The sequence below is a fragment of the Scyliorhinus torazame genome, chromosome 12 (assembly GCF_047496885.1).
Source record: "Scyliorhinus torazame isolate Kashiwa2021f chromosome 12, sScyTor2.1, whole genome shotgun sequence".
NCBI lineage: Eukaryota > Metazoa > Chordata > Chondrichthyes > Carcharhiniformes > Scyliorhinidae > Scyliorhinus > Scyliorhinus torazame.
This window is the reverse complement of record NC_092718.1, coordinates 75,130,110-75,156,883: the sequence shown is the minus strand read 5'-3', so window position 1 is coordinate 75,156,883 and position 26,774 is coordinate 75,130,110. Positions and strand designations below refer to the sequence as shown.

Here is a 26,774-nt window from a genome sequence, read left to right as displayed (position 1 = left end):
TCGTTCCAGACATTCGCCACCCTGTGTGAGAAAGAATTGCCCTGCTGGACCCTTTTGTATCTCTCCCCTCTCACCTTAAACCTATACCCTCTAGTTTTAGACTCCCCTACCTTTGGGAAAAGATGTTGACTTAGCCACGCCCCTCATTATTTTATAGACCTCCATAAGTTCACCCCTAAGCCTCCTACGTTTAGGGAAAAAAGTCCCAGTCTATCCAGCCTCTCCTTATAACCCCTGGGAGTGTTTGATGGGGACAGTGAAGAGGGAACTGAATTCTTAATCTAACCCTGTGCATTATCGATTCTGGAAGTGTTTGAGCTTTACTGTGCATCCAACCCTGTGCTGTACCTGTCCTGGGAGTGTTTGATGGGGACAGTGTAGAGGGAGCGTTACTCTGTATCTAACCCTGTGCTGTACCTGTCCTGGGAGTGTTTGATGGGGACAGTGTAGAGGGAGCTTTACTGTGCATCCAACCCTGTGCTGTACCTGTCCTGGGAGTGTTTGATGGGGACAGTGTAGAGGGAGCTTTACTCTGTATCTAACCCCGTGCTGTACCTGTCCTGGGAGTGTTTGATGGGGACAGTGTGGAGGGAGCTTTACTCTGTATCTAACCCTGTGCTGTACCTGTCCTGGGAGTGTTTGATGGGGACAGTGTAGAGGGAGCTTTACTCTGTATCTAACCCCCTGCTGTACCTGTCCTGGGAGTGTTTGATGGGGACAGTATAGAGGAAGCTTTACTCTGTATCTAACCCCGTGCTGTACCTGTCCTGGGAGTGTTTGATGGGGACAGTGTAGAGGGAGCTTTACTCTGTATCTAACCCCGTGCTGTACCTGTCCTGGGAGTGTTTGATGGGGACAGTGTGGAGGGAGCTTTACTCTGTATCTAACCCTGTGCTGTACCTGTCCTGGGAGTGTTTGATGGGGACAGTGTAGAGGGAGCTTTACTCTGTATCTAACCCTGTGCTGTACCTGTCCTGGAGTGTTGGATGGCGACAGTGTAGAGGGAGGTTTACTCTGTATCTAACCCCGTGCTGTACCTGTCCTGGGAGTGTTTGATGGGGACAGTGTAGAGGGAGCTTTACTCTGTATCTAACCCCGTGCTGTACCTGTCCTGGGAGTGTTTGATGGGGACAGTATAGAGGAACCTTTACTCTGTATCTAACCCCGTGCTGTACCTGTCCTGGGAGTGTTTGATGGGGACAGTGTAGAGGGAGCTTTACTCTGTATCTAACCCCGTGCTGTACCTGTCCTGGGAGTGTTTGATGGGGACAGTGTGGAGGGAGCTTTACTCTGTATCTAACCCTGTGCTGTACCTGTCCTGGGAGTGTTTGATGGGGACAGTGTAGAGGGAGCTTTACTCTGTATCTAACCCTGTGCTGTACCTGTCCTGGAGTGTTGGATGGCGACAGTGTAGAGGGAGGTTTACTCTGTATCTAACCCCGTGCTGTACCTGTCCTGGGAGTGTTTGATGGGGACAGTATAGAGGAAGCTTTACTCAGTATTAAACCCTGTGCTGTACCTGTCCTGGGAGTGTTTGATGGGGACAGTGTAGAGGGAGCTTTACTCTGTATCTAACCACGTGCTGTACCTGTCCTGGGAGTGTTTGATGGGGACAGTATAGAGGGAGCTTTACTCTATATCTAGCCCCGTGCTGTACCTATTCTGGGACGTCTGATGGGGACAGTGTGGAGGGAGCTTTAATTTGTAGCTAACGTCTTACTGTACCTGTCCTAGGAGTGTTTGATGGGGGCAGTGTAGAGGGAACTTTAACTCTGTATCTAATCCCGTGCTGTACCTATCCTGGGAGTGTTTGAAGGGGACAGTGTAGAGGGAGATTTACTCTGTATCTAACCCCGTGCTGTACCTGTCCTGGGAGTGTTTGATGGCGACAGTGCAGAGGGAGCTTTACTCTGTATCTAACCCCGTGCTGTACCTGTCCTGGGAGTGTTTGATGGGGACAGTGAAGAGGGAGCTTTACTCTGTATCGAACCCCGTGCTGTATCTTTCCTGGGAGTGTTTGATGGGGACAGTGTAGAGGGAGCTGTACTCTGTATCGAACCCCGTGCTGTACCTTTCCAGGGAGTGTCTGTAGAGGGAACTTTACTCTGTCGGTAACCCCCTGCTGCACCTATCCTGGGAGTGTTTGATATGGACAGTTTAGATTGAGATTTTCTCTGTATCTAACCCCGTGCTGTACCTGTCCTGGGACTATTTCATAGAACCATGGAATCCCTACAGTGCAGAGGAGGCAATTCAGCCATTCGAATCTGCACCAACCCTCCGAAGGAGAACTCTTACCAGGTCCATAACCATGGACACTAAGGGGCAATTTAGCATGACCAATCCACCTAACCTGCACATCTTTGCACTGTGGGGGAAAACTGGAGCACCCGGAAGAACCCACGCATACATGGGGAGGACGTGCAAACTCCACACAGACAGTGACCCGAGGCTGGAATCGAACCCAATCCCTGGCGATGTGAGGCAGAAGTGCTAACCACTGTAACACCGTGCCATCCCAATGTTTGATGGACTGTCACCGGGATCTTGTATTTTTGGGTCAGGTATTCCTAGTCTGTGTAATGCTCCCTGTTGTTACTGCATATTTATTTTTCATTTTCACACTTTGAGCCCATTCTGTCTGAAGTGTCTGCAAAAACAGGAAATGCGATATAATACTGATCTAATCTTGTCCGCTCCGCTTCAGCAGCAGGTACAGAACTATGCGCAATTGTCTCTGAAACATTCATTCATATGATTCAAGTCTGAAGAGAGAGAGAGAGCGAGAGAGGGAGTGAGTGTGAGAGAGAGTGAAAGAGCAAGTGAGGGAGAGAGTGAGTGAGGTAGAAAGTGAGTGAGGGAGAGGGTGAGTAAATGGGAGAGAATGAATTTGTGAGAGTAAGGGAGAGAGCGAGTGTGTGAGAGTGAGAGAGCACAAGTGAGAGATAGAGTGAGAGAGCGCAAGTGAGTGAGAGAGCGAGTGAGAGAGAGCGAGTGAGAGAGCAATGAAGTGAGATAATGAACGAATGGAGAGAGCACGAGTGGGAGAGAGTGCGAGTGGGAGAGGGCACAAGTGTGAGAGAGCGAGTGTGATAGAGCACAAGTGTGAGAGGGCGCGAGTGTGAGAGAGCGAGTGTGATAGAGCACAAGTGTGAGAGGGTGCGAGTGTGAGAGAGCGAGTGTGATAGAGCACAAGTGTGAGAGCGCAAGTGTGCGAGAGCACAAGTGTGAGAGAGCGGAGTGTGAGAGAGCGGAGTGTGAGAGAGCGTGAGTGTGAGAGACCGCAAGTGTGAGAGAGCGCGAGTGTGAGAGCGTGAATGTGAGAGAGTGCGAATGTGAGAGAGCACGTGAGAGAGCACAATTGTGAGAGCACAATTGTGAGAGAGCATGAGTGAGTGCTATAGAGTGAGTAAGAGCGCGAGTGTGAGTGAGCGAGAGTATGAGTGAGCATGTGAGAGAGAGTGAGCAAGAATGAGTGAGAGCGAGTGTGAGAGAGAGAGAGGCAGTGAGTGTGAGAGCAAGTGAAAGGGTGAGTGTGTGCAGAACCCTCAATAACGACACGAGAGTGTGGAATGGTAAATTAAGGCTTTAATAAGCAGAGAACTAGCCAGTTACCGAGACGTGTGCTTACTGAGTGCCGCCTACAGGGCGCTACCTTATATACGGCTCCCTGGTGGGCGGAGTCCCACAGGGTTCCAATCCCAGTCTTAAAGGGGCATCACCTACATGGTGTTAAGGGTACAGTAACCATTCATCACATTCACCCCCTGTTTAAAAAAACGCAAAGTCCGTCAGGGGTGAAGTGGAATCACATGTCTATTCGTTTTGGCGGCCTGATCGTCCTCGTCGACCTTCTCAGCTCGGGTGGTGGTGCGGCGGACACGGACATCTTTGGTGAGGGTACATCCGGGAGCATGGTGGTCGGAGTTTTCGTCCGGGTCGGGGTAGGGGGCAGGGGGCAGGGGGAATAGCTGGGGGAATAGCTGGGGCTGGGGGTAGCGGTGCCGGCACTGGTGGGGAATGTGGGGGGGTGGGGGGTTGCTAGGGGGGTCACGGTCGGTGTCTACTGACCGAGTGGGGTTCCCGGGAGGGGGCATCAGTGGGGGAACCAGCGGGTGCCAGGTCCCGTAGGGAAACCGCGAGGGGGGGGGGTCAGTAGTGGGGGATCCAGCGGGTGCCAGATTCCGGAGGGAAACCGTGTCTTGCCTGCCGTCGGGGTGCTCGACGTAGGCGTATCAGGGGTTCGCGTGTAGCAGTTGGACCCTCTCGACCAGGGGATCCGTTTTATGGCTCCTCGTGTGCCTCCGGAGCAGAACAGGTCCCGGAGTCGTCAGCCAAGATGGAAGCGAGACCCCGGAGGTGGACTTCCTGGGGAAGACAAACAAGCGGTTGTGAGGGGTCTCATTCGTGGCCGTGCAGAGGAGCGACCTAATGGACTGGAGGGCATTGGATAGGACCTCCTGCCAGCGGGTAGTTGGGAGACTTCTCGACTGTAGGACCAGAAGGACAGCCTTCCACACTGTTGCGTTCTCCCTCTCCACCTGACCGTTTCCCCGCGGGTTATAACTGGTCGTTCTGCTCGAGGTGATGCCCTTGCTGAGCAGATACTGATGCAGCTCATCGCTCATGAACGATGTACCCCGGTCGCTGTGGATATAAGCGGGGAATTCAAACAGGGTGAAGATGCTGTGCAGTGCCTTTATCACGGTGGGCGAGGTCATGTCGGGACAGGGAAAACGAATGGGAAGCGGGAGAACTCGTCGATGGCGGTTAGGAAGTAGATATTGCGGTTGGTGGACGGGAGGGGACCTTTGAAGTCCACGCTTAGTCGCTCAAAGGGCCCCGAGGCCTTTACAAGGCGAGCCTTGTCTGGCCGGTAGAAGTGCGGTTTGCACTCCGCACAGATCTGGCAAGCCCTGGTCATGGCCTTGACCTCCTTGGTGGAGTAAGGTCGGTTGCGGGACTTGATAAAGTGGGCGAGCCGGGTAACCCCCGGGTGACAGAGGTCATTGTGGATGGCTTGCAGGCGGTCCTCCTGCGCGTTGGCGCACGTGCTGCGGGACAGGGCATCTGGGGGCTCGTTGAGGTCCCCAGGACGATACTTAGTATCGTACGTGTAGGTGGAGAGTTCAATCCTCCACCTCAAGATTTTATCATTTTAAATTTTGCCCCGTTGTGTGTTATCAAACATGAAGGCTACCGACCGTTGGTCGGTAACGAGGGTGAACCTCCTACCGGCGAGGTAGTGCCTCCAGTGCCGCACAGCCTCCACAATGGCTTGTGCCTCCTTTTCGACTGCGGAGTGCCGAATCTCGGAGGCAGTGAGGATACGGGAGAAGAATGCTACTGGCCTGCCTGCCTGGTTGAGGGTAGCAGCCAGGGTGATGTCTGACGCATCGCTCTCTACCTGGAAAGGGATGGTTTCGTCCACCGCGTGCATAGCGGCCTTGATGATGTCGGCCTTGATGCAGCTGAAGGCCAATTGAGCCTCAGCCGAGAGGGGAAAAGTGGTGGTCTTTATGAGTGGGCGGGTTTTGTCTGAATACCTGGGGACCCACTGGGCGTAATAGGAGAAAAGCCCCAAACACCGTTTGAGGGCCTTGAGGCTATGGGGGAGGGGGAGTTCCTTAAGGGGGCGCATGCGGTCGGGGTCGGGACCTAGGACCCCGTCTTCCATGACGTAGCCGAGGATGGCTAGTCGGATTGTGTGGAAAATGCATTTTTCCTTGTTGTAGGTCAGGTTGAGGGCCCGGGCGGTCTGGAGGAACTTTGAGGTTAGCGTCATGGTCCTGCTGATCATGGCCGCAGATGGTGACATTGTCCAAGTACGGGTATGTAGCCCGCAAACCGTACTGGTCCACCATTTGGTCCATCGCCCTTTGAAAGACGGAGACCCCATTTGTGACGCCGAAGGGGACCCTGAGGAAGTGGAAGAGCCGGCCAGCTCCTTCGAAAGCAGTGTAGAGGCGGTCTTCCGGGCGGATAGGGAGTCGGTGGTAGGCGGATCTGCGGTCGACAGTAGAGAATACACGGTATTGAGCGATCCGATTGACCATGTCTGCTATGCGGGGAAGGGGGTATGCATCGAGCTGCGTGAATCGGTTTATGATCTGGCTGTAGTCCACGACCATCCGTTTCCTTTCCCCGGACCGGACTACCATCACTTGTGCTCTCCAAGGGCTGTTGCTAGCCTCGATGACCCCCTCTCCCAGTAAACGCTGGACCTCTGACATGATAAAAGTCATATCTTGGTCACTGTAGCGCCGGCTCCTGGTGGCAACGGGCTTACAGTCGGGAGTGAGGTTCGCGAATAGCGAGGGGGGTGCAACTTTCAGTGTTGCAAGGCTGCATACCGTGAGGGGGGGGCAAGGATCCGCCAACTTCAGGGTCAGGCTTCGGTGCATTGGAAATCCAGACCGAGGGGCAGAGGGGTGCAGAGGTGAGGGAGGATATAGAGCTTGAAACGAGCGTATTCGGCGCCCTGGATCACGAGATCCGCAATACAGCACCCCGTGATTTGTACCGAGTGGGACCTAGATGCGAGGGCTCTGGTTTGGGATGCGGGATGGGTGCGTAGGGAGCAGCGCCTTACCGTTTCTGGGTGGATAAAGCTCTCCGTGCTCCCGGAGTTGAAGAGGCAGGGAGTGTCACGCCCGTTGATCTGGACCTGCATCATGGAATTCTGCAGGTGCTTTGGCCACGATTGGTCGAGGGTAATCGCTCACAGTTGTGGGTAGTCCGAGTCCTCAGCCGAGTCGGATTCACAAAATGACCGCCGCCGGTCGCACGTGTCGGGTCGAGAAGATGGCCGCCGCCAAGTTGGCCACCCCCATGAATCGCATGAGGCTGATGACGCTTCAGAAAGGGGCGTGTCCGGCCGGTGCGCAGCCGCGTTGAGGGGCCTGCGGGCCTGTGAGCTCGATTTTCGGGCCTGGTGAACTTTTTGTTTCTGGGCCTTGGGCCTGGCCAGACAGACGCTCGCGAAAGCCCCTTCTTTCCGCAGTCGCTGCAGTTGGCGGAGCGGGTTGGGCAGCGTTGATGTGGATGCTGGCCCTGCCCCCAGAAATAGCACGGTTTGCCCCCGGTCTGGGCGGGTCGCCGCGTGGCGCAGGCCCTTAGCGTAGCCGAGTCTGGGGAACTCCGAGGGGGGCTTGCAGGGTCCGTGGGGTACATGCCTAGGTTGTGGCGGGCCACTTCCAGTGAGGTGGCGAGCGTTACCGTGTCCTGAAGGTCTTTAGCTCCATTTTCGAGGATGCGCTGCCTGATATAGGTCGAACGGATGCCGGACACGAATGCGTCTCGGACGTGCAGGTTCATGTGGACTTCCCCCATCACATCCTGGTGGTTGCAGTTCCTGGCGAGCGCGGTGAGCTTTTCCACGTACTCGTCTAGCGTTTCCCCTGGGCGCTGCCGGCAGGTAGAGAAACGCTTTCGCAGGATCCCGATCGCCTGGTCTTAAGTGGTCGCCTTCTCGATCATGGCGGAGATTCTATGGCTCACCCGGGCGTGGAGTAGGCACAGCTTGCGAGGCCCTAGGACGGGAGCTTCTGAGAATTCCAGGTAGGCCTCGAAGTAGCGGAGCCAGTACTTAAAAATTTCTTTGGCCTCTGGTATCCGTGCTTCCAGGTTGAGCTTTTCTGGCTTGAGACCGGCGTCCATCCTAACATAGTTCTGCTTATTAAATTGTAGTACCCTCAATAACCACACGAGAGTGTGGAATGGTAAATGAAGGCTTTAATAAGCAGAGAACTAGCCAGTTACCGAGACGTGTGCTTACTGAGTGCCGCCTACAGGGCGCCACCTTATATACGGCTCCCTGGTGGGCGGAGCCGGAGGCGGAGTCCCCCAGGGTTCCAAACCCAGTCTTAAAGGCACATCACCTACTTGGTGTTAAAGGTACAGTAACCATTCATCACAGTGTGAGAGACAGCGAGTGTGAGAGAGTGAATGCAAGCGAGTGTGAGGGAGAGTGAGTGTGAGGGGGAGTGAGGGAGAGTGAGTGTGAGGGAGACAGAATCTGAGGCAGACAGAATCTGTGAGGGAGACAGAATGTGTTAGGCAGACAGCGAGTGCGAGACAGCGAGTGTGAGAGGCAGCGAGTGTGAGAGAGACAGCATGTGTGAGAAAGAGAGTGTGAGAAAGAGAGAAAGAAAGAGAGTCAGAGAAAGAGTGAGGGAGAGAGTGAAAGCGCTTATGGGAGGGCGCATGTATGAGAGAGCAAGCAAGTGAGTGTGAGAGCAAATAAGTGTGAGAACGGGTGAGAGAGTGAGTGAGTGTGAGAGCGAGTGAGTGAGTGCAAGCGAGTGAGTCTGAGAGGGTGAGAAAGTGTGAGAGGGTGTATGAGAGAGTGAGCAAGTGTGAGAGGGTGTGTGGGAGGGTGAGTGTGAGTGTGGGCGAGTGCGAGTGTGAATGAGAACAAGTGTGAGAGAGTGACTGTGAGAGAATGAGCAAGTGTGAAAGGGTGTGTGCGAGAGCGAATGAGTGCGAGCGTGGGTGAGTGTGACTGAGAACAAGTGTGAGACAGTGACTGTGAGAGTGAGGGAGAGCAAGCAAGTGTGAGATAGCAAGTGAGTGTGAGAGAGAAAGTATGAGAACATGAGAGAGAGCAAGTGAGAGCGAGTGTGAGAGAGTGCATGTGAAAGAGTGTGTTTGAGAGAGTGTGTGTGAGAGAGTGAGTGACTCTGAGAGTGAGTGTGAGAGAGTAAGCAAGTGTGAGAAAGAGCCTGTGAGAGAGCGAGTGAGAGAGAGCGAGTGAGAGGACGAGTGAGAGAAAGCGAGTGAGAGTGGGCGAGTGTGCGAGGGCAAGTGAGAGAGCGGGTGAGAGACAGCGAGTGAGAGAGGGCGAGGGTGAGAGGGCAAGTGAGAGAGCGGGTGAGAGACAGCGAGTGAGAGAGGGCGAGGGTGAGAGAGCGAGTGAGAGAGGGCGAGGATGAGAGAGAGGGAGGGTGAGTGAGCGAGGGTGAGAGAGAGCGAGTGAGAGAGGGCGAGTGTGAGAGGGCAAGTGTGAGAGGGCAAGTGAGAGGACGAGTGACAGAAAGCAAGTGAGAGCGGGCGAGTGTGAGAGGGCAAGTGAGAGAGCGGGTGAGAGAGGGCGAGGGTGAGAGAGCGAGTGAGAGAGGGCGAGGGTGAGAGAGAGCAAGGGTGAGAGAGAGTGGGAGGGTGAGAGAGAGAGGGAGGGTGAGAGAGCGAGGGTGAGAGAGAGCGAGGGTGAGAGAGAGCGAGTGAGAGAGGGCGAGGGTGAGAGAGCGAGGGTGAGAGAGCGAGTGAGAGAGGGCGAGGGTGAAAGAGAGCAAGGGTAAGAGAGAGCGAGGGTGAGAGAGAGAGGGAGGGTGAGTGAACGAGGGTGAGGGCGAGCGAGGGTGAGGGCAAGCGAGGGTGAGGGCAAGCGAGGGTGAGGGCAAGCGAGGGTGAGGTCTGGCGAGGGTGAAGGCGAGCGAGGGTGAAGGCGAGCGAGGGTGAAGGCGAGCGAGGGTGAAGGCGAGCGAGGGTGAGGGCGAGCGAGGGTGAGGGTGAGGTAGGGTGAGGGTGAGGGCGAGCGAGGGTGAGGGCGAGCGAGGGTGAGGGCAAGCGAGGATGAGGGCGAACGAGGGTGAGGGCTGGCGAGGGTGAAGGCGAGCGAGGGTGAAGGCGAGCGAGGGTGAGGGTGAGGGAGAGAGCGAGGGTGAGAGAGAGCGAAAGTGAGGAGAGCGAGGGTGAGAGAGCGAGTGAGAGAGGGCGAGGGTGAGAGAGAGCAAGGGTAAGAGAGAGCGAGGGTGAGAGAGAGAGCGAGGGTGAGAGAGAGAGAGCAAGGGTGAGAGAGCGAGTGAGAGAGGGCGAGGGTGAGAGAGCGAGTGAGAGAGGGCGAGGGTGAGAGAGAGCAAGGGTAAGAGAGAGCGAAGGTGAGAGAGAGAGGGAGGGTGTGTGAGCGAGGGTGAGGGCGAGCGAGGGTGAGGGCAAGCGAGGGTGAGGGCAAGCGAGGGTGAGGGCGAACGAGGGTGAGGGCGAACGAGGGTGAGGGCGAACGAGGGTGAGGGCTGGCGAGGGTGAAGGCGAGTGAGTGTGAAGGCGAGCGAGGGTGAGGGCGAGCGAGGGTGAGGGCGAGCGAGGGTGAGGGCGAGCGAGGGTGAGCGAGGGTGCGGGCGAGCGAGGGTGCGGGCGAGCGAGGGTGCGGGCGAGCGAGGGTGCGGGCGAGCGAGGGTGCGGGCGAGCGAGGGTGCGGGCGAGCGAGGGTGCGGGCGAGCGAGGGTGAGGGCGAGCGAGGGTGAGGGCAAGCGAGGGTGAGGGCAAGCGAGGGTGAGGGCAAGCGAGGGTGAGGGCAAGCGAGGGTGAGGGCAAGCGAGGGTGAGGGAGAGAGCGAGGGTGAGAGAGAGAGCGAGGGTGAGAGAGAGAGCGAGGGTGAGAGAGAGAGAGCGAGGGTGAGAGAGAGCGAAGGTGAGGAGAGCGAGGGTGAGGGACAGCGAGGGTAGAGGGAGAGAGAGGGTGAGGGAGAGCGAGGGTGAGAGAGAGCGTGGGTGAGGGAGAGAGCGAGGGTGAGAGAGAGAGCGAGGGTGAGAGAGAGCGAAGGTGAGGAGAGCGAGGGTGAGGGACAGCAAGGGTAAGGGAGAGAGAGGGTGAGGGAGAGCGAGGGTGAGGAAGAGCGAGGGTGAGAGAGAGCGAAGGTGAGGAGAGCGGGGGTGAGGGACAGCGAGGGTGAGGGAGAGAGAGGGTAAGGGAGAGCGAGGGTGAGAGAGAGCGAGGGTGAGAGAGAGCGATGGTGAGGAAGAGCGAGGGTGAGGGCGAGCGAGGGTGAGAGAGAGCGAAGGTGAGGAGAGCGAGGGTGAGGGACAGCGAGGGTGAGGGACAGCGAGGGTGAGGGAGAGAGCGAGGGTGAGAGAGAGCGAGGGTGAGAGAGAGCGAGGGTGAGGAGAGCGAGGGTGAGGGACAGCGAGGGTAGAGGGAGAGAGAGGGTGAGGGAGAGCGAAGGTGAGAGAGAGCGTGGGTGAGGGAGAGAGCGAGGGTGAGAGAGAGAGCGAGGGTGAGAGAGAGCGAAGGTGAGGAGAGCGAGGGTGAGGGACAGCAAGCGTAAGGGAGAGAGAGGGTGAGGGAGAGCGAGGGTGAGGAAGAGCGAGGGTGAGAGAGAGCGAAGGTGAGGAGAGCGGGGGTGAGGGACAGCGAGGGTGAGGGAGAGAGAGGGTAAGGGAGAGCGAGGGGTGAGAGAGAGCGAGGGTGAGGGAGAGCGAGGGTGAGGGAGAGCGAGGGTGAGAGCGAGGATGAGAGAGAGCGAGGATGAGAGAGAGCGAGGGTGAGGAAGAGCGAGGGTGAGGGCGAGCGAGGGTGAGAGAGAGCGAAGGTGAGGAGAGCGAGGGTGAGGGACAGCGAGGGTGAGGGACAGCGAGGGTGAGGGAGAGAGCGAGGGTGAGAGAGAGCGAGGGTGAGAGAGAGCGAGGGTGAGAGAGAGCGAGTGTGAGAGAGAGCGAGGGTGAGAGAGAGCGAGGGTGAGAGAGAGCGAGGGTGAGAGAGAGCGAGGGTGAGAGAGAGCGAGGGTGAGAGAGAGCGAGGGTGAGAGAGAGCGAGGGTGAGGGCAAGCGAGGGTGAGGGAGAGAGCGAGGGTGAGAGAGAGTGAAGGTGAGGAGAGCGAGGGTGAGGGACAGCGAGGGTGAGGGAGAGCGAGGGTGAGAGAGAGCAGGGTGAGGGAGAGAGTGAGGTTGAGAGAGAGAGCGAGGGTGAGAGAGAGCGAAGGTGAGGAGAGCGAGAGTGAGGGACAGCGAGGGTGAGGGAGAGTGAAGGTGAGAGAGAGCAGGGGTGAGGGAGAGAGCGAGGGTGAGAGAGAGAGCGAGGGTGAGGGACAGCAAGGGTGAGGGAGAGAGAGGGTGAGGGAGAGCGAGGGTGAGAGAGAGCGAAGGTGAGGAGAGCGAGGGTGAGGGACAGTAAGGGTGAGAGAGAGAGAGGGTGAGGGAGAGCAAGGGTGAGAGTGAGCGAAGGTGAGGAGAGCGAGGGTGAGGGACAGTAAGGGTGAGGGAGAGAGAGGCTGAGGGAGAGCGAGGGTGAGAGAGAGCAAAGGTGAGGAGAGCGAGGGTGAGGGACAGCAAGGGTGAGGGAGAGAGAGGGTGAGGGAGAGCGAAGGTGAGGAGAGCGAGGGAGAGAGAGGGTGAGGGAGAGCGAGGGTGAGAGAGAGCGGGGGTGAGGGAGAGCGGGGGTGAGGGAGAGCGGGGGTGAGGGAGAGCGAGGGTGAGGGATAGCGAGGGTGAGAGCGAGGATGAGAGAGAGCGAGAGTGATGAAGAGCGAGGGTGAGAGAGAGAGCGAGGGTGAGAGAGAGGTGGGGGTGAGGGAAAGTGAAGGTGAGAGCGAGGGTGAGAGAGAGCGTGGGTGAGGGAGAGCGAGTGTGAGAGAGAGTGTGAGTGTGAGGGCAATTGTGAGAGAGAGCGAGGGTGAGATAGAGCAAGTGTGAGAGAGTGTGTGTGAGGGAGAGCGAGTGTGAGGGAGAGAGAGTGTGAGAGGGCGATTGTGAGAGAGAGCGAGGGTGAGGGAGAGTGAGGGACAGTGAGTGTGAGAGAGAGTGTGAGAGTGTGAGAGGGCGACTGTGAGAGAGAGCGAGGGTGAGATAGAGCAAGTGTGAGAGAGTGTGTGTGAGGGAGAGCGAGTGTGAGGGAGAGCGAGTGTGAGAGTGTGAGAGGGCGGCTGTGAGAGAGAGCGAGGGTGAGGGAGAGCGAGTGTGAGGGAGAGCGAGTGTGAGGGAGAGCGAGTGTGAGGGAGAGCGAGTGTGAGGGAGAGCGAGTGTGAGGGAGAGCGAGTGTGAGGGAGAGCGAGTGTGAGGGAGAGCGAGTGTGAGGGAGAGCGAGTGTGAGGGAGAGCGAGTGTGAGGGAGAGCGAGTGTGAGGGAGAGCGAGCGAGGGAGAGCGAGTGTGAGGGAGAGCGAGTGTGAGGGAGAGCGAGTGTGAGAGAGAGCGTGAGAGTGTGAGAGGGCGATTGTGAGAGAGAGTGAGGGTGAGGGAGAGCGAGTGTGAGGGAGAGCGAGTGTGAGAGCGAGGGTGAGAGAGAGCGGGGTGAGGGAGAGAGTGAGGTTGAGAGAGAGAGCGAGGGTGAGAGAGCGAGGGTGAGGGACAGCAAGGGTGAGGGAGAGTGAAGGTGAGAGAGAGCGGGGGTGAGGGAGAGAGCGAGGGTGAGAGAGCGAGGGTGAGGGACAGCAAGGGTGAGGGAGAGAGAGGGTGAGGGAGAGCGAGGGTGAGAGAGAGCGAAGGTGAGGAGAACGAGGGTGAGGGACAGTAAGGGTGAGGGAGAGAGAGGCTGAGGGAGAGCGAGGGTGAGAGAGAGCGAAGGTGAGGAGAGCGAGGGTGAGGGACAGCAAGGGTGAGGGAGAGAGAGGGTGAGGGAGAGCGAAGGTGAGGAGAGCGAGGGAGAGAGAGGGTGAGGGAGAGCGAGGGTGAGAGAGAGCGGGGGTGAGGGAGAGCGAGGGTGAGGGAGAGCGAGGGTGAGAGCGAGGATGAGAGAGAGCGAGGGTGATGAAGAGCGAGGGTGAGTGAGGGTGAGGGCGAGCGAGGGTGAGAGAGAGAGCGAGGGTGAGAGAGAGAGCGAGGGTGAGGGAAAGTGAAGGTGAGAGCGAGGATGAGAGAGAGCGAGGGTGAGGGCATGCGAGGGTGAGAGAGAGCGGGGGTGAGGGAGAGCGAGTGTGAGAGAGAGTGTGAGTGTGAGGGCGATTGTGAGAGAGAGCGAGGGTGAGAGAGCGAGTGTGAGGGAGAGCGAGTGTGAGAGAGAGTGTGAGAGGGCGATTGTGAGAGAGAGCGAGGGTGAGGGAGAGTGAGGGACAGCGAGTGTGAGAGAGAGTGTGAGAGTGTGAGAGGGCGATTGTGAGAGAGCGAGGGTGAGATAGAGCAAGTGTGAGAGAGTGTGTGTGAGGGAGAGCGAGTGTGAGGGAGAGCGAGTGTGAGGGAGAGAGAGTGTGAGAGTGTGAGAGGGCGGCTGTGAGAGAGAGCGAGGGTGAGGGAGAGCGAGTGTGAGGGAGAGCGAGTGTGAGGGAGAGAGAATGAGGGAGATCGAGTGTGAGGGAGAGCGAGTGTGAGGGAGAGCGAGTGTGAGGGAGAGCGAGTGTGAGAGAGAGCGTGAGATGGCGATTGTGAGTGAGAGTGAGGGTGAGGGAGAGCGAGTATGAGGGAGAGCGAGTGTGAGAGAGAGTGTGAGAGGGCAATTGTGAGAGAGAGCGAGGGTGAGGGAGAGCGAGTGTGAGAGAGAGTGTGAGAGGGCAATTGTGAGAGAGAGCGAGGGTGAGGGAGAGCGAGTGTGAGGGAGAGCGATTGTGAGAGAGAGCGAGGGTGAGGGAGAGTGAGTGTGAGGGAGAGCGAGTGTGAGAGAGTGTGAGAGGGCGATTGTGAGAGAGAGCGAGGGTGAGGGAGAGCGAGTGTGAGAGGGCGATTGTGAGAAAGAGCGAGGGTGAGGGAGTGCGAGTGTGAGGGAGAGAGAGTGTGAGAGTGTGAGAGGGCGGCTGTGAGAGTGAGTGAGGGTGAGGGAGAGCGAGTATGAGGGAGAGCGAGTGTGAGAGAGAGTGCGAGAGTGTGAAAAGGCGATTGAGAGAGAGAGCGAGGGTGAGAGAGAGAGCGAGGGTGGGAGAGCGAGGGTGAGAGAGCGAGGGTGAGAGAGAGCGAGGGTGAGAGAGAGCGAGGGAGAGAGAGAGCGAGGGTGAGAGAGTGCGAGGGTGAGAGAGTGCGAGGGTGAGAGAGTGCGAGGGTGAGAGAGTGCGAGGGTGAGAGAGTGCGAGGGTGAGAGAGTGCGAGGGTGAGAGAGTGCGAGGGTGAGAGAGTGCGAGGGTGAGAGAGAGCGAGGCTGAGAGAGAGCGACTGTGAGAGAGAGCGAGGGTGAGAGAGAGCGAGGGTGAGAGAGAGCGAGGGTGAGAGAGAGCGAGGGTGAGAGAGAGCGAGGCTGAGCGAGAGCTAGGCTGAGCGAGAGCGAGGCTGAGAGAGAGCGAGGGTGAGGGAGAGCGAGGGTGAGGGAGAGAGGGTGAGGGAGAGAGGGTGAGGGAGAGAGGGTGAGGGAGAGCGAGAGTGAGGGAGAGCGAGGGTGAGAGAGTGAGGGTGAGAGAGAGCGAGGGTGAGGGCAAGCGAGGGTGAGGGCAAGCGAGGGTGAGGGCAAGCGAGGGTGAGGGAGAGAGCGAGGGTGAGGGTGAGGGCAAGCGAGGGTGAGGGCAAGCGAGGGTGAGGGCAAGCGAGGGTGAGGGAGAGAGCGAGGGAGAGTGAGGGTGAGGAGAGCGAGGGTGAGAGAGTGAGAGAGCGAGGGTGAGAGAGAGCGAGGGTGAGGGAGAGCGAGGTTTAGAGGTGAAAGAGAGAGCGAGTGTGAGAGAGCGAGGGTGAGGCAGAGGGAGAGCGAGGGTGAAGGAGAGCGAGGGTGAGAGAGAGAGCGAGGGTGAGAGAGAGTGGGGGTGAGGGAGAGCGAAGGTGAGAGCGAGGATGAGAGAGAGCGAGGGTGAGGGCATGCGAGGGGGAGAGAGAGCGGGGGTGAGGGAGAGCGAGGGTGAGGGAGAGCGAGGGTGAGAGAGAGCGGGGGTGAGGGAGAGCGAGGGTGAGGGAGAGCGAGGGTGAGAGCGAGCGAGGGTGAGAGGTGAAAGAGAGAGCGAGTATGAGAGATCAGGGGGTTGGATAGGGTGGACAGTGAGAGCCTTCTCCCGTGGAGGGAAATGGCTGGCACGAGGGGACATAGCTTAAAACTGAGGGGTAATAGATATAGGACAGAGGTCAGAGGTAGGTTCTTTACGCAAAGAGTAGTGAGGCTGTGGAATGCCCTACCTGCTACAGTAGTGAACTCGCCAACATTGAGGGCATTTAAAAGTTTATTGGATAAACATATGGATGATAACGGCATAGTGTAGGTTAGATGGCTTTTGTTTCGGTGCAACATCGTGGGCCGAAGGGCCTGTACTGCGCTGTATCGTTCTATGTTCTATGTTCTATGAGAGAGAGCGAGGGTGAGGGAGAGCGAGGGTGAGGGTGAGGGAGAGCGAGGGTGAGGGAGAGCGAGGGTGAGGGAGAGCGAGGGTGAGGGCGAGTGAGGGTGAGGGCGAGCGAGGGTGAGGGAGAGCGAGGGAGAGGGAGAGCGAGGGAGAGGGAGAGCGAGGGTGAGGAGAGCGAGGGTGAGGAGAGCGAGGGTGAGAGAGCGAGGGTGAGAGAGCGAGGGTGAGAGAGAGCGAGGGTGAGAGAGATCGAGGGTGAGAGGTGAAAGAGAGAGCGAGTGTGAGAGAGCGAGTGTGAGGCAGAGGGAGAGCGAGGGTGAGGGAGAGCAAGGTTGAGGGAGAGCGAGGTTGAGGGGGAGCGAGGGTGAGGGAGAGTGAGACTGGGAGAGAGTGAGACTGGGAGAGAGCGAGGGTGGGAGAGAGCGAGGGTGGGAGAGAGCGAGGGTGGGAGAGAGCGAGGGTGGGAGAGAGCGAGGGTGGGAGAGAGCGAGGGTGAGGGAGAGCGAGAGTGAGGGAGAGCGAGAGTGAGGGAGAGCGAGGGTGAGAGAGTGAGGGTGAGAGAGAGCGAGGGTGAGGGAGAGCGAGGGTGACGGCAATCGAGGGTGAGGGCCAGCGAGGTTGAGGGCAAGCGAGGGTGAGGGCAAGCGAGGGTGAGGGCAAGCGAGGGTGAGGGCAAGCGAGGGTGAGGGCAAGCGAGGGTGAGGGCAAGCGAGGGTGAGGGCAAGCGAGGGTGAGGGCAAGCGAGGGTGAGGGAGAGAGCGAGGGAGAGGGAGAGTGAGGGTGAGGAGAGCGAGGGTGAGAGAGTGAGAGAGTGAGGGTGAGAGAGAGCGAGGGTGAGGGAGAGCGAGGTTTAGAGGTGAAAGAGAGAGCGAGTGTGAGAGAGCGAGGGTGAGGCAGAGGGAGAGCGAGGGTGAAGGAGAGCGAGGGTGAGAGAGAGAGCGAGGGTGAGAGAGAGTGGGGGTGAGGGAGAGCGAAGGTGAGAGCGAGGATGAGAGAGAGCGAGGGTGAGGGCATGCGAGGGGGAGAGAGAGCGGGGGTGAGGGAGAGCGAGGGTGAGGGAGAGCGAGGGTGAGGGAGAGCGGGGGTGAGGGAGAGCGAGGGTGAGGGAAAGCGAGGGTGAGAGCGAGCGAGGGTGAGAGGTGAAAGAGAGAGCGAGTGTGAGAGATCAGGGGGTTGGATAGGGTGGACAGTGAGAGCCTTCTCCCGTGGATGGAAATGGCTGGCACGAGGGGACATAACTTTAAACTGAGGGGTAATAGATATAGGACAGAGGTCAGAGGTAGGTTCTTTACGCAAAGAGTAGTGAGGCTGTGGAATGCCCTACCTGCTACAGTAGTGAACTCGCCAACATTGAGGGCATTTAAAAGTTTATTGGATAAACATATGGATGATAACGGCATAGTGTAGGTTAGATGGCTTTTGTTTCGGTGCAACATCGTGGGCCGAAGGGCCTGTACTGCGCTGTATCGTTCTATGTTCTATGTTCTATGAGAGAGAGCGAGGGTGAGGGAGAGCGAGGGTGAGGGTGAGGGAGAGCGAGGGTGAGGGCGAGTGAGGGTGAGGGTGAGGGCTAGCTAGGGTGAGGGCGAGCGAGGGTGAGAGAGAGCGAGGGTGAGGGTGAGTGAGACTGGGAGAGAGCGAGGGTGGGAGAGAGCGAGGGTGGGAGAGAGCGAGGGTGGGAGAGAGCGAGGGTGGGAGAGAGCGAGGGTGGGAGAGAGCGAGGGTGGGAGAGAGCGAGGGTGAGAGGGCGAGGGTGAGAGGGCGAGGGCGAGAGAGCGAGGGTGAGAGAGAGCGAGGGTGAGGGAGAGCGAGGGTGAGGGAGAGCGAGGGTGAGGGAGAGCGAGGGTGAGGGAGAGCGAGTGTGAGGGAGAGCGAGTGTGAGGGAGAGCGAGTGTGAGAGTGTGAGAGGGAAATTGTGATAGAGAGCGAGGGTGAGGGAGAGCGAGTGTGAGGGAGAGCGAGTGTGAGAGAGAGTGTGAGAGGGTGATTGTGAGAGAGAGCGAGGGTGAGGGAGAGTGAGGGACAGCGATAGTGAGAGAGAGTGTGAGAGGGCGACTGTGAGAGAGAGCGAGGGTGAGATAGAGCAAGTGTGAGAGAGCGTGTGTGAGGGAGAGCGAGTGTGAGGGAGAGCGAGTGTGAGGGAGAGAGATTGTGAGGGAGAGAGAGTGTGAGGGAGAGAGAGTGTGAGAGTGTGAGAGGGCGGCTGTGAGAGAGAGCGAGGGTGAGGGAGAGCGAGTGTGAGGGAGAGCGAGTGTGAGGGAGATCGAGTGTGAGGGAGAGCGAGTGTGAGGGAGAGCGAGTGTGAGAGGGTGATTGTGAGAGAGAGTGAGTGTGAGGGAGAGAGAGTGTGAGGGAGAGCGAGTGTGAGAGAGAGTGTGAGAGGGCGATTGTGAGAGAGAGCGAGTGTGAGGGAGAGCGAGTGTGAGAGAGAGTGTGAGAGGGCAAGTGTGAGAGAGAGCGAGGGTGAGGGAGAGCGAGTGTGAGGGAGAGCGATTGTGAGATAGAGCGAGGGTGAGAGGTGAAAGAGAGAGCGAGTGTGAGAGATCAGGGGGTTGGATAGGGTGGACAGTGAGAGCCTTCTCCCGCGGATGGAAATGGCTGGCACGAGGGGACGTAGCTTTAAACTGAGGGGCAATAGATATAGGACAGAGGTCAGAGGTAGGTTCTTTACGCAAAGAGTAGTGAGGCCGTGGAATGCCCTACCTGCTACAGTAGTGAACTCGCCAACATTGAGGGCATTTAAAAGTTTATTGGATAAACATATGGATGATAACGGCATAGTGTAGGTTAGATGGCTTTTGTTTCGGTGCAACATCGTGGGCCGAAGGGCCTGTACTGCGCTGTATCGTTCTATGTTCTATGTTCTATGAGAGAGAGCGAGGGTGAGGGAGAGCGAGGGTGAGGGTGAGGGAGAGCGAGGGTGAGGGCGAGTGAGGGTGAGGGTGAGGGCGAGCTAGGGTGAGGGCGAGCGAGGGTGAGAGAGAGCGAGGGTGAGGGTGAGTGAGACTGGGTGAGAGCGAGGGTGGGAGAGAGCGAGGGTGGGAGAGAGCGAGGGTGGGAGAGAGCGAGGGTGGGAGAGAGCGAGGGTGGGAGAGAGCGAGGGTGGGAGAGAGCGAGGGTGGGAGAGAGCGAGGGTGGGAGAGAGCGAGGGTGGGAGAGAGCGAGGGTGAGAGGGCGAGGGTGAGAGGGCGAGGGTGAGAGGGCGAGGGCGAGAGGGCGAGGCTGAGAGAGAGCGAGGGTGAGAGAGAGCGAGGGTGAGGGAGAGCGAGGGTGAGGGAGAGCGAGGGTGAGGGAGAGCGAGGGTGAGGGAGAGCGAGGGTGAGGGAGAGCGAGTGTGAGGGAGAGCGAGTGTGAGGGAGAGCGAGTGTGAGAGGGAAATTGTGATAGAGAGCGAGGGTGAGGGAGAGCGAGTGTGAGGGAGAGCGAGTGTGAGAGAGAGTGTGAGAGGGCGATTGTGAGAGAGAGCGAGGGTGAGGGAGAGTGAGGGACAGCGAGTGTGAGAGAGAGTGTGAGAGGGCGACTGTGAGAGAGAGCGAGGGTGAGATAGAGCGTGTGTGAGGGAGAGCGAGTGTGAGGGAGAGCGAGTGTGAGGGAGAGCGAGTGTGAGGGAGAGAGAGTGTGAGGAAGAGAGAGTGTGAGAGGGCGGCTGTGAGAGAGAGCGAGGGTGAGGGAGAGCGAGTGTGAGGGAGAGCGAGTGTGAGGGAGATCGAGTGTGAGGGAGAGCGAGTGTGAGGGAGAGCGAGTGTGAGGGAGAGCGAGTGTGAGGGAGAGCGTGAGAGTGTGAGAGGGCGATTGTGAGAGAGAGTGAGTGTGAGGGAGAGAGAGTGTGAGGGAGAGCGAGTGTGAGAGAGAGTGTGAGAGGGCGATTGTGAGAGAGAGCGAGTGTGAGGGAGAGCGAGTGTGAGAGAGAGTGTGAGAGGGCAAGTGTGAGAGAGAGCGAGGGTGAGGGAGAGCGAGTGTGAGGGAGAGCGATTGTGAGAGAGAGCGAGGGTGAGAGGTGAAAGAGAGAGCGAGTGTGAGAGATCAGGGGGTTGGATAAGGTGGACAGTGAGAGCCTTCTCCCGCGGATGGCATTGGCTGGCACGAGGGGACATAGCTTTAAACTGAGGGGTAATAGATATAGGACAGAGGTCAGAGGTAGGTTCTTTACGCAAAGAGTAGTGAGGCCGTGGAATGCCCTACCTGCTACAGTAGTGAACTCGCCAACATTGAGGGCATTTAAAAGTTTATTGGATAAACATATGGATGATAACGGCATAGTGTAGGTTAGATGGCTTTTGTTTCGGTGCAACATCGTGGGCCAAAGGGCCTGTACTGCGCTGTAACGTTCTATGTTCTATGAGAGAGAGCGAGGGTGAGGGAGAGCGAGGGTGAGGGCGAGTGAGGGTGAGGGCAAGCGAGGGTGAGGGCAAGCGAGGGTGAGGGCGAGCGAGGATGAGAGAGAGCGAGGGTGAGGGAGAGGGAGAGCGAGGGAGAGGGAGAGCGAGGGTGAGAGGTGAAAGAGAGAGCAAGTGTGAGAGAGCGAGGGTGAGGCAGGGGGAGAGCGAGGGTGAGGGAGAGCAAGGTTGAGGGAGAGCGAGGTTGAGGGGGAGCGAGGGTGAGGGAGAGTGAGACTGGGAGAGAGCGAGGGTGGGAGAGAGCGAGGGTGGGAGAGAGCGAGGGTGGGAGAGAGCGAGGGTGTGAGAGGGCGAGGGTGAGAGGGCGAGGCTGAGAGAGAGCGAGGGTGAGAGAGAGCGAGGGTGACGGAGGGTGAGGGAGAGCGAGGGTGAGGGAGAGCGAGTGTGAGGGAGAGCGAGTGTGAGGGAGAGCGAATGTGAGAGAGAGTGTGAGAGGGCAATTGTGAGAGAGAGCGAGGGTGAGGGAGAGCGAGTGTGAGGGAAAGCGAGTGTGAGGGAGAGTGTGAGTGTGAGGGCGATTGTGAGAGAGAGCGAGGGTGAGGGAGAGCGAGTGTGAGGGAGAGCGAGTGTGAGGGAGAGTGTGAGAGTGTGAGAGGGCGATTGTGAGAGAGAGCGAGGGTGAAGGAGAGTGAGGGACAGCGAGTGTGAGAGAGAGTGTGAGAGGGCGACTGTGAGAGAGAGCGAGGGTGAGATAGAGCAAGTGTGAGAGAGTGTGTGTGAGGGAGAGCGAGTGTGAGGGAGAGCGAGTGTGAGGGAAAGCGAGTGTGAGGGAGAGCTAGTGTGAGAGTGTGAGAGGGCGGCTGTGAGAGAGAGCGAGTGTGAGGGAGAGCGAGTGTGAGGGAGAGCGAGCGTGAGGGAGAGCGAGTGTGAGGGAGAGCGAGTGTGAGAGTGTGAAAAGGCGATTGTGAGAGAGAGCGAGGGTGAGGGAGAGCGAGTGTGAGGGAGAGCGAGTGTGAGAGAGAGTGTGAGAGGGCGATTGTGAGAGAGTGAGAGTGTGAGTGAGAGAACAAGTGAGAGAGCGAGTGTGAGAGAGCGAGTGTGAGAGAGAGCGAGTGTGAGAGAGAGTGAGTGTGAGTGAGAGCGAGTGTGAGAGAGTGTGTGTGAGGTAGAGCTAGTGTGAGGGAGAGCGAGTGTGAGGGAGAGCGAGTGTGAGGGAGAGCGAGTGTGAGAGAGAGTGAGTGTGTGAGCGGGTGACCGTGAGAGAGAGCGAGGATGAGAGAGCGAGGGTGAGGGAGATCGAGTGTGAGGGAGATCGAGTGTGAGGGAGATCGAGTGTGAGGGAGAGCGAGTGTGAGGGAGAGCGAGTGTGAGGGAGAGCGAGTGTGAGACAGAGCGCGAGTGTGTGAGAGGGCGATTGTGAGAGAGAGTGAGGGTGAGGGAGAGCGAGTGTGAGGGAGAGCGAGTGTGAGGGAGAGTGTGAAAGGGCGATTGTGAGAGAGAGCGAGGGTGAGGGAGAGCGAGTGTGAGGGAGAGCGAGTGTAAGAGAGTGAGAGTGTGAGAGGGCGACTGAGAGCGAGGGTGAGGGAGAGCAAGTGTGAGGGAGAGTGAGTGTGAGAGAGAGTGAGTGTGAGAGAGAGTGAGAGTGTGAGAGGGCGATTGTGAGAGAGAGCGAGGGTGAGGGAGAGCGAGTGTGAGGGAGTGCGAGTGTGAGAGAGAGTGTGAGAGGGCGACTGTGAGAGAGAGCGAGGGTGAGATAGAGCAAGTGTGAGAGAGTGTGTTTGAGGGAGAGCGAGTGTGAGGGAGAGAGTGTGAGAGGGCGGCTGTGAGAGAGAGCGAGGGTGAGGGAGAGCGAGTGTGAGGGAGAGCGAGTGTGAGAGAGAGTGTGAGAGGGCGATTGTGAGAGAGTGAGAGTGTGAGTGAGAGAACAAGTGAGAGAGCGAGTGTGAGAGAGCGAGTGTGAGAGAGAACGACTGTGAGAGAGAGCGAGTGTGAGAGAGAGCGAGTGTGAGAGAGAGCAAGTGTGAGAGAGAGCAAGTGTGAGAGAGTGTGTGTGAGGGAGAGCGAGTGTGAGGGAGAGCGAGTGTAAGGGAGAGCGAGTGTGAGGGAGAGCGAGTGTGAGGGAGAGCGAGTGTGAGGGAGAGCGAGTGTGAGAGAGAGTGTGAGAGTGTGAGCGGGCGACTGTGAGAGAGAGCGAGGGTGAGAGAGAGCGAGGGTGAGGGAGATCGAGTGTGAGGGAGATCGAGTGTGAGGGAGAGCAAGTGTGAGGGAGAGCGAGTGTGAGGGAGAGCGAGTGTGAGGGAGAGCGAGTGTGAGGGAGAGCGAGTGTGAGGGAGAGCGAGTGTGAGGAAGAGCGAGTGTGAGGGAGAGCGAGTGTGAGGGAGAGCGAGTGTGAGAGAGAGCGAGTGTGAGAGAGAGCGTGAGAGTGTGAGAGGGCGATTGTGAGAGAGAGTGAGGGTGAGGGAGAGCGAGTGTGAGGGAGAGCGAGTTTGAGAGAGTGTGAGAGGGCGATTGTGAGAGAACGAGGGTGAGGGAGAGTGAGTGTGAGGGAGAGCGAGTGAGAGAGAGTGTGAGAGGGCAATTGTGAGAGAGAGCGAGGGTGAGGGAGAGCGAGTGTGAGGGAGAGCGAGTGTGAGGGAGAGCGAGTGTGAGGGAGAGCGAGTGTGAGGGAGAGCGAGTGTGAGGGAGAGCGAGTGTGAGGGAGAGCGAGTGTGAGAGAGAGCGAGTTTGAGGGAGAGTGAGTGTGAGGGAGAGCGAGTGTGAGAGAGCGATTGTGAGAGAGAGCGAGGGTGAGGGAGAGCGAGTGTGAGGGAGAGCGAGTGTGAGAGGGCGACTGTGAGAGAGAGCGAGGGTGAGGGAGAGCGAGTGTGAGGGAGAGCGAGTGTGAGGGAGAGTGTGAGAGTGTGAGAGGGCGACTGTGAGAGAGAGCGAGGGTGAGGGAGAGCGAGGGTGAGGGAGAGCGAGTGTGAGGGAGAGCGAGTGTGAGAGGGCGACTGTGAGAGAGAGCGAGGGTGAGAGAGAGAGAGTAAGACCTTTTGTCATGTCACCCACATAGTGGCAAGCTCCTTGCTGTGCACCCCCCACCCCCCCCAACTGACAGATCGTGTGTCAGATCACAATCATTAGGCCGGGTCCCGCATGATGTGGGGAGTTGTGATTGTTTGAGTTCAGCAGTCTGCACATTGCACCGGTAACTGTTGGCTCATTGCCCGACCAGCGTGTTCAGAGCTCGTACAGCCTGTTCTTTCATGTAACCACACACAAGACAATATAAGTGATGTCGCAATGAGATTAAAAACATTGGCAACGGCAGTGAGAGAGTGATCAAGAGAGCGAGTGAGAGGGAAAGAGTGAGATAGAGAGATAGCAAGAGAGAGAAAGATAGAGAGGGAAAGAGTGAGAGTGAGCGACAGAAAGATTGAATGAGTGTGGCAATGAGTGAGTGTGAATCAATCAGTGTGTGTCAGTGAATGTGTTAGTGAGTGTGTGTGAGTGGGCGAGTGAATGTGTGAGTGAGTGAATGAGTGAGTGCCACAATGAGTGAGTGTGTGTTAGTGAGCGTGTTAATGAGTGAGAAAGTGGGAGAGAAAATGAGTGAGTTGAGTGAATTTGAGCGAGTGAATCAGTGAGTGTTACTAAATTGTATCAGTGAGTGAGTGACTTAGTGAGTGAGTGAATGTGTGTGTGTCAATGAGTGAGTGATTATCATAGAATTTACAGTGCAGAAGGAGGCCATTCGGCCCAACGAGTCTGCACCGGCACTTGGAAAGAGCACCTTACCCAAGGTCAACATCTCCACCCCATCCCATAACCCAGTAACCCCACCCAACATTAAGGGCAATTTTGGACACTAAGGGCAATTTAGCATGGCCAATCCACCTAACCTGCACATCTTTGGACTGTGGGAGGAAACCGGAGCACCCGGAGGAAACCCACGCACACACGGGGAGGATGTGCAGACTCCGCACGACAGTGACCCAAGCCGGAATCGAACCTGGGACCCTGGAGCTGTGAAGCAATTGTGCTATCCACAATGCTACCGTGCTGCCCATTGTGTCAGTGAGTGAGCGAATGAACGAGTGTCAGTGAGTGCGTTAGTGAATGAGTGTGTCAGTGAGTGTGTTAGTGAGCGAATGAATGAATGTGTCATGAGTGAGTGTGTTGGTGAGTGAGTGAATAAGTAAGTGTGAGTGAGTGTGAGAGTGAGTGAATTTGAGTGAGTCAGTGAGTGTGTCACTGAGTGAGTGTGTCAGTAAGTGAGTGAGTTAGTGGGGTGTGTGTGTGAGTGCCAATGAGTGAGTGAGTGAGTGCGTGGGGTGAGTGCGTGGGTGCCTGTGAGTGAGTGAGTAAGTGTGTGTGAGTGTGAATGAGTAAGTGAGTGAAAAGGACAGACAGGCAGAAAGAGAGACAGAGAGAATGTGTGTGACAGAGAGAGAGACAAGAACAGATAGACAGAACAGAGAATGTGAGAGCAAGAGACAGTGAGAAAGAGGCAGAGAGAATGAGACGGGAAGAGAAAGACAGACAGACAGAGAGATAGACAGAGAGAGAGACACAGAAAGAGAGAGAGAGACAGAGGGAGCCAGGCAGACAGTGAGGCAGAGACTGAGACAGACAGAGAGATAGACAGAGAGAGAGACACAGAAAGAGAGAGAGAGAGAGACAGAGGGAGCCAGGCAGACAGTGAGGCAGAGACTGAGACAGACAGAGAGAGACACACAGAGACAGACAGACAGATAGAGAAAGGCAGAGAGAGAGACAGACCAATAGAGACAGAGAAAGAGAATGAGAGACTGTGTGAATGACAGACTGGGAGAGAGAGACAGAGAGAGAAAGAGGCAGGTAAGGATAGAGAGAGAAAATCAGATGGATGAAATATTTTTCAGGTTAATTCTGAGTCTGAGCCAGCAAGACAAAATTTCAGGAATTCGAAGATGGCGATAGTTTAAAAAAAAAAAAAATTTAGAGTACCCAATTCATTTTTTCCAATTAAGGGGCAATTTAGCATGACCAATCCACCTACCCCTGCACATCTTTGGGTTGTGGGGGTGAAACCCACGCAGACACAGGGAGAATGTGCAAACCCCACACGAACAGTGACCCAGAGCCGCGATCGAACCTGGGACCTCAGCGCCGTGAGGTAGCAGTGCTAACCACTGCGCCACCGTGCCGCCCCAAGATGGCGATAATTAATACTGTGGTCAGAGGAACCATCAAGAATTACCTCTGTGATGACACCCACCCCCCCTCCCCGACAAGCTCCTCCTGCCCCATTCCCCCCGAGTCAGCTCTCCCTGTCCACCTCCCTTTATCTCGCACTTGCTGCCCTGCTCCTTCTATCTCTCTCCCCCCTGCCCCTCTCCCTCTATCCTGCTCCCTCTGCCTCTCTCCCCTGCCCCTCTCCCCTGCCCCTCTCCCCTGCCTCTCTCCCCTGCCCCTCTCCCCTGCCCCTCTCCCCTGCCCCTCTCCCTCTACCTCTCTCCCCTGCCCCTTTCCCTCTATCCTGCTCCCTCTGCCCCTCTCCCCTGCCCCACTCCCTCTATCCTGCTCCCTCTATCCTGCTCCCTCTATCCTGCTCCCTCTATCCTGCTCCCTCTATCCTGCTCCCTCTATCCTGCTCCCTCTATCCTGCTCCCTCTATCCTGCTCCCTCTATCCTGCTCCCTCTGCTTCTCTCCTCTGCCCCTCTCCCCTGCCCCTCTCCCCTGCCCCTCTCCCCTGCCCCTCTCCCCTGCCCCTCTCCCCTGCCCCTCTCCCCCCTGCCCCTCTCCCTTTGCCTTGCTCCCCCTGCCCCTCTCCCTCTACCTTGCTCCCTCTGCCCCACCCCTGCCCCTCTCCCTCTGCCCCTCTCCCTCTATCCTGCTCCCTCTGCCCCTCTCCCCTGCCCCTCTCCCCTGCCCCTCTCCCCTGCCTCTCTCCCCTGCCCCTCTCCCCTGCCCCTCTCCCCTGCCCCTCTCCCCTGCCCCTCTCCCTCTACCTCTCTCCCCTGCCCCTTTCCCTCTATCCTGCTCCCTCTGCCTCTCTCCTCTGCCCCTCTCCCCTGCCCCACTCCCTCTATCCTGCTCCCTCTATCCTGCTCCCTCTATCCTGCTCCCTCTATCCTGCTCCCTCTATCCTGCTCCCTCTATCCTGCTCCCTCTATCCTGCTCCCTCTATCCTGCTCCCTCTATCCTGCTCCCTCTGCCCCTCTCCCCTGCCCCTCTCCCCCTGCCCCTCTCCCTCTACCCTGCTCCTTCTGCCCCACCCCTGCCCCTCTCCTTCTGCCTCTCTCCCTTTGCCCTGCTCCCTCTACCCTGCCCCACTCCCCTGCCCTTCTCCCCGCCCCTCTCCCTCTACCCTGCTCTCTCTGCTCCTCTCCCTCTGCTTCTCTCCCCATCCCCTCTTCCCTGCCCCTTTCACCTGCCCCTCTCCCTTTACCCTGCTCCCCCTGCCCCTCTTCCGTGCCCCTCTCCCCCGGCCCCTTTCCCCTGCCCCTCTCCCTCCACCCTCCTCCCTCTGCCTCTCTCCCCCTGTCCCTCTCCCCCTGCCCCTTTCCCCTGCCCCTCTCC

At 57.9% G+C, this 26,774-nt stretch overlaps 1 protein-coding gene across 1 annotated transcript in view; it reads right to left on the bottom strand.

The window, feature by feature from the left end:
• LOC140387059 (zinc finger and BTB domain-containing protein 16-like) overlaps positions 1-26,774 on the bottom strand; it is a 65,213-nt gene that overhangs the window by 24,625 nt on the left and 13,814 nt on the right. The gene's annotated exons all lie outside the window — the stretch shown is intronic.